At 30.7% G+C, this 6,676-nt stretch overlaps 1 pseudogene; it reads left to right on the top strand.

Moving 5' to 3' along the window:
- The first annotated feature begins 236 nt into the window (after window positions 1-236).
- LOC143583396 (F-box/LRR-repeat protein At4g29420-like) lies at window positions 237-2,268 on the top strand (annotated as a pseudogene).
- The last annotated feature ends 4,408 nt before the right edge of the window (window positions 2,269-6,676 follow it).

The raw sequence follows: 6,676 nt of genomic DNA on the forward strand, positions 1-6,676 counted from the left end.
AACAAATTGGCATAAATGTTTTTTTTGAACGGATGTTAATTGATATACATATTTTAATCTTGTTAAAATGGAAACCATTTTTTTCTCAAAGTATTAATTGTAAAGTCACAATGATCCTATTGTTTTGAAATTTAAATTATTAATTAGTTATCTAAAAATACTTAGTACGGATTTTATATCTTATTAGGATTAGGTTTTGATAGCAGGCTAGCTGGTCAAACGAAGTGATTGCTTCCATGGACAAACTCCATGACTCACTGCTTCTCCATATACTGAGTCTACTCGATGACTCGGCTGACGTTGCTCGCTGCCGGGTCGCTTCCAAGGGTTTCGACACTGTTTTTCTAGGCCTTCGATCAATTCATCTTCATCGCAGAAACATCAATTCAAGGTCTAGGGATTCAAATTCTTTCAAGAAGATTTTTCTTGATCTTATTTCAAAACTAGAAACTGTTGATCGGTGAGTATCGACACCAGAGGGGGCGATGGTTTCATTCTCACCGATGAGGTTTTCGTTAAGGCCTGGTTTCCTAGGGTTTCTGGATCATTGAAATCACTTTCAATGTCTGGTGTTTCTTCGATTAATCTATGGAGTGAATTTAAGTCGAATGTTTTGCTGCTGATTTCTGCGTACTATAAGTTCGTGTTAATTTATATGTTTATTAAATTCTATATAAACAATGATCATGATTATTAGTTGTTTGGTAATGCAATGGTCAGTTCACTACTAGAAAATGAGGCATTTTTCTACGACATTGTTCGTAGGAAATTTGTTGAAAGCCCCACTTTCTAACATTTTTCCAATAAAAAGGTTAGTTGGAAAAACACATGCTTGAAAATCATTTTCAACTATTTTCCAACAACTTTTCAAACAAAATTGCTACAAAAATATATTGTTGCAAACTTTCTTCAACTTTCATACAAAAATGTTTGCTACAGAATTCCAACGAAAAAACTAATTTTAACAAAAAAAAATCAAATATGCAATATAAATTCTTAAAAAGTCTATATAAATATATTTTTTATTGGATTTTGTTTAAAAGTTAGCAACAATTTACCAACGAAATACCATACTGTCACTATGTTGTTGTAAAAATGTAGCAAAACTATAGATAATTTGTTTTTGGTTGAAAAGTCGTTTGAAATTTGTGGGAATTATTTGTCGTAGGAAATTTGTAGAAACTTTTTGTGGGAAAATGTATTGTTTTCTAGTAGTGGTTTAACTTGATTGTTTTCGCTTGACTAAGGCATTTTGTTTTCTTTGATACATGCAGGTCATAATCTTGTGAGCTTAAAGCTAGGTCATGCACATGTATCTACACACAATTTGAATCCAATGCCAATGCTAACTAGTTTGACACTTGACTCGACAAATTTATATGACAAACACCTAAGCGAGCTGAACAAGTGTTTCCCTAATCTTCAAGTTCTTAACTTGGTATGTGTTAACGGACTTAGATATCCCAAGATCCGCCATCTTAGCCTCCAAGCCTGCCATTGGGATGTATATTTTTGTTCTCCATTATCTTTGACTCTTATCACCACCAACCTCATCACACTCAAACTTGAAATTTCCGTGCCGGTTGAACTTCATGTTGAAGCTCCATTGTTATCTTGATTTCATCTTCGCCTTCCCGTCATTATCCAAGCAGGCGAATTATTCACCTTCACAAAGTTTGAGAATTTAAAAACACTTCGGTTGGACTCTCTCCATATTGGCTCTTTACTTTCAGAATTCCCGATCACAAAAATAGAAACCCTGACATTGTATTCACTAACCAATGCACCAAGAGACGCTCCGGATTCAAAATTGACCATAGACAAGGTGTTCAAGGTTTTCCCAAATGTGAGATCTCTACGTATGAATTCAGGTTCTTGGTTGGGATTAGAAGCTTGTATGAACCGACAAGGTTGCAATATTGTTTTGGATGGGAGAAAAGGATTGAAAAAATTTTGTGCCTATCTGTTGTTAGTCAACCCGTCTGAGACCTTCTTGTATGTTGCTTGTGTGTTGGGCCAATGCGTCGGCTTGTTAGAGGTCTTGTTGCTCATCCATAGTGATGTTTGTGTTACTAAATCTGAAAGTTTTATGTCTAAGTGCATGGCTCGTTGGCCTGGTTTGAAGTGGAGATGGGGAATATGGAATGAACATACGGAAGATTCATGGATAACGGATGGTATATCTGACGAATACCACAGATCATCTAAGAAACGCTACATTAAACCCGAGCCTGATAACATGTAATCTATTCGAATAATGGTTAGAAAACACCCCAAACCGGTGAACCCTAGTAACCCGAATACACAAAACTTGAATTTGAGTTTTTTTTTTTCAAGGTTGACTGGTCGCTCCTACGACATTTTTTTGTGTTTATTTCTATGTTTTTACTAAATTACCGTTTACATTTTGAAGTCATTAATTCTTTATTCTTGGCAGGTGTGTTAATATAAGGTTCAAATTTGCAATACCTATTCTGTTTTACAGCCCAGTGGGTGCATAAAAATACATATTTCATGATACAACTCAAACTCGATTTCGACTGTACGTATAGGTCGATTAGTGTAACACGAAACCCGACTTGCCTGGCCCGCTCTAACCCGATTACCAAATCCTGTTAACCCATCATATATTGGGCAGGTATTCAGATAGAGTTTCACCAACACAAAACATGAAGAACTCGACCCACGCTAACGCTATTACCAATCCCCGAAACTTGATTAACCCATCATATATTGGGTCACAAAACCCGAATAACCCGACCCTAGAAGGTCAAAACTCTAGAAGAAAATTTAAACCTAAATGACACCCCTTAATCAGACCATATGTTATATATATACTTAACCATTGACTACTCGTTAACTAACATACACCATTTACAAATTCAAAGCCATTCATATTCTCAATTTTAAATTTTAACGGCCATTAGAGTAACCCGAACTCAATTTATCCAGCCCGCTCTAACCCGATAAAAACATCACATATTGGGTATGCCGCTCTAGCACCATTTTGACACATGAATATAGTGATTAATTTAACATATAATTCCATAAAATCTAACTAGTTCAAATATATATCTGAATTTTCATATGGGCTAGACATGTGAAAATTGTTGTCTTGGGCTTTTTAAACGGATTATTCCTGTCGCTGGGTAAGGAAAAATTGGTTGAATATGAAAAAAAAAATATTGTAAACGATTTCATTAACTCAAACATACAATGATTTGGTCTACCTAAGTTACGCAACGTATCAAGACCAGCTGTTATTTTGATATTGTGTTTCAACTTTGTTATTCTAGTTTAAGTTTATATCAACTTTAGTTACATAACCAAAAGCCATTAAATAAATAAGAATTAATTTATTTGACACATTATTTTAAAAATCATATATGGTTTAAAGGTTTACATATATGATTTTTAAAATAACGTGTAAAATAAAAACTTTTAAAGAATTATTTTTAACTTTATTTTTAGAATTTTTGTAGTTTTTTTTTTTCATTAATCTTATATGTTGATTATGTTCAAAAAAAACACAAACCTTGTCGATCGGTGGTGTAGTGCACATGTCTAATAGTGTGCATTGCATATATTCAAGAGTGTTGTATAAAACACACATCGAATACACATTAGTATGTATGTGTAATACAACATTAATGCGCATATTCACTACATCGACTTTTATTATTGCTTTTTTTTATTTTTTGCATATAATACGATACTATTATACATATACAATACACAAATGTTGAATACATCACTACTAGATAACTGCTATGTTTCCCACAAAAGTTTCCGACAAAGTAATAACAAATCTTTTTTCCTACAAATCATCCACAACTTTCCAACAAAAACAAAAAACAAAAAAACCACCATAAGTTTTCCTTCAACTTTCATACAAAATAACGACAAACATTTAGTTGTCGGTAGTAATAAGTAACTTCCAACAATGCACCAACAAATTTTCCACAAATCTAATTTATAAATTTTAAATTCGTTTAATATAAATATAAAATAAATTACCTTGTTTATTTATCATTACAAATTATTTTTTTCCTAATATTGTCAGAAAACCGTCGGAATATATATGCATTTCCGACAAGTTTCCCACAAACATATTTTTCTATTTTTTAATATATCTTTTATAAGTTAACTTACTTTTTTTAATTTCGATCTAATATATAAAATATATATTTTCGACAATTTTACCACAAAATCTCTGTTTTTTGTTTTTAGGTTTTTATTATATTTATTAAATAATGTAACTTATTTATTTAACAAGAAAAAAATTTATATTTGTCGAAGAATCGTCGGAACATGTATACATTTACGAAAACTTTCCCACAAATCTATATTTTTATTTTTTAATTCATTTGTTATATTTATTAAACCATGAAACCTATTTACTTAATAAATAATAATAATATCTTTTTATAAATAGTTGAAAAGTTGTCTGAAACTTTCTATATTTTCGACAAGTTTCCCACCAATTTGTATATGTATTTTTAATTCATTTTCTATATTTGTTATATAATATTACTTGTGTTTCTATAAAGAAAAATGTAGTTGTTTTTTTTAACTTATTATTTTTTTGTAATTTAAAAGCATTAATAATTAAATGCATGTATTTGTATGAGTGTGTTAGTATGCTTGTGTATTCGTTAAATTTATTTATTAGTTCATATAAGTTATATTTATATTTGTTCGTTTACTCTTGTATGACTAGTACAAACCAAGTCCTTAAGAAGTAATATAACATCATTGGGTCTTGAGCTATCAAGACCCAATGTGGTCCATTAAAACAGGTTAGACATTCTAAAATCTAGTATGCATGATACAACATTTTAAGACGTGGTATGACATTAAGACGATAATGGACCATTAAGAGTTATTAATGCTCAATATAACCTATCAAACAAGTATGACCTTTTATTTCTTGTTAAGGACTAATATGACTCACTGCAACTAATACAACATTTAAAGATCTAATATGATATATTAATATGCCATAATAGACCATTAAGATAGCGTTTGATATTCATGAATGATATGAGGATATAGACCATTGAAATGTACCTATTTTGAGCATATGTGTGTGTGTGTAAGTATGTATTATGTATTAATTGTGTATGTTTAAAAAATTTTAGGTCCAAGATGTTTGATTCGAATTACAAAAAGAATGGGCTGCTCGAGACAATTGTCAAAGCAGGAACAAGAACGAATTCAACTGGAACAAGAGCGGGTCTAACGAGACACAAAGGAGCAAAAGTTACAAAAACAACTTGAAGAATTTCTGAAAAAGTTAGTAGATTAGTAATTGTATTTGTTAAAATATGTTTTTGGTTGTAAATTGTGATTTATTTATTAAAACAGATTTTTTGGGAATTTTTCTGCAATATTTTCAAGATATTTTTCTGCAATTTTTATTAGTATTTTTTCTTATAAATTTAAAGTTGTCGGAAAGATGGTAGTAATATAAAATATAAAAAATAAGAATGAAAGTTTTAGAATTGTAGGAAAATTGTCGGTTTTGTAAAAATAAAAAATAAAAGTAAAAATAGAGAATTGTCGGAAAATTGTAGGTGTTGAAAAATAAAAAATACTACTATTTTTAATTTCATAATAATTTTTTTTATTATTAATAAATAAAAAATATATATAATTTATGAAAAGACCAGTTCGTAGGAAACTTGTGGCAATTTCGTCAGAGGGTATTGAAAATACAATTGTCGAAATATAATATTGTTGGAAATTATCGACAAGAATTTTAGGTCGCTAATTTGTAGGAAAATTGGTCTATACTTTGTTGGAAACAACTTTTCCTACGAGTGTTTTTTCGACAAACAGTTTTTGTCGGAGCCTTTTCGCTAACGGCCTGTTCCAACAATTTTTCCACAAAATCTGTTGTCGCAAAATTTTGTGCTGTCGCAAAATTTCCTGTTTTTTGGTAGTGTATGCAATTAAACACTATTGAACATAAAATTATATAGTAATACACATGTGTAATACACAATATCGCACAGTAATACGTATTTACATTACAACGTCTTTTTTTTAGTGAAGAGTTCCAAAATATAAGAATTATGGAAAAAGCGAAAATTTAAATATATATATATAATTACAAATAATTATTTTATGAGTTTTTAAGTTTTCTCTTGATCATCTCCATATATATATATATATTGTAACACCCCAGCTAAAGCGGAATACGCCCGAGTGTGACGTACAGATTGCTCAAAACACATGTGACACTATTAAGTGACAATATTATCATTAATTTATTTAAACAACAAGTGCACAAGTTTGGAAGTAAGAGAAATACAAATAAATACACATTTAAGCAAGTTGTCCATTTATATTGAATATTCTAAGTACTAATGTCATCGTCACGGCAACATCTCTAAATAAGGTACCTATAGCATATATATAAAATAAAGTCAACTAAATGAATAGTTGATGAGTTCACACAAGTTTTTTTTTTATATAAGTACATAAAAATCATACAATTCTATGAACAAATGTAAATGAGCAAGTAAGGTCCTTTCCAGCTGGGATTGCACCAGTGTACTCGGATAAGCGCAAGTAAGTGACCTTTCCGTTTGTAACAACCAACATACTCGGATCGGGGGTCCCTATTCCACTCATAACATCGAGGTCCTGAGTGCATAGAGGGGCGTATGAT

Source organism: Bidens hawaiensis, unplaced genomic scaffold, assembly GCF_021521415.1.
Source record: "Bidens hawaiensis isolate Kalapana, Puna unplaced genomic scaffold, B.hawaiensis_p1.1 tig00032385_1, whole genome shotgun sequence".
Classification (NCBI taxonomy): domain Eukaryota; kingdom Viridiplantae; phylum Streptophyta; class Magnoliopsida; order Asterales; family Asteraceae; genus Bidens; species Bidens hawaiensis.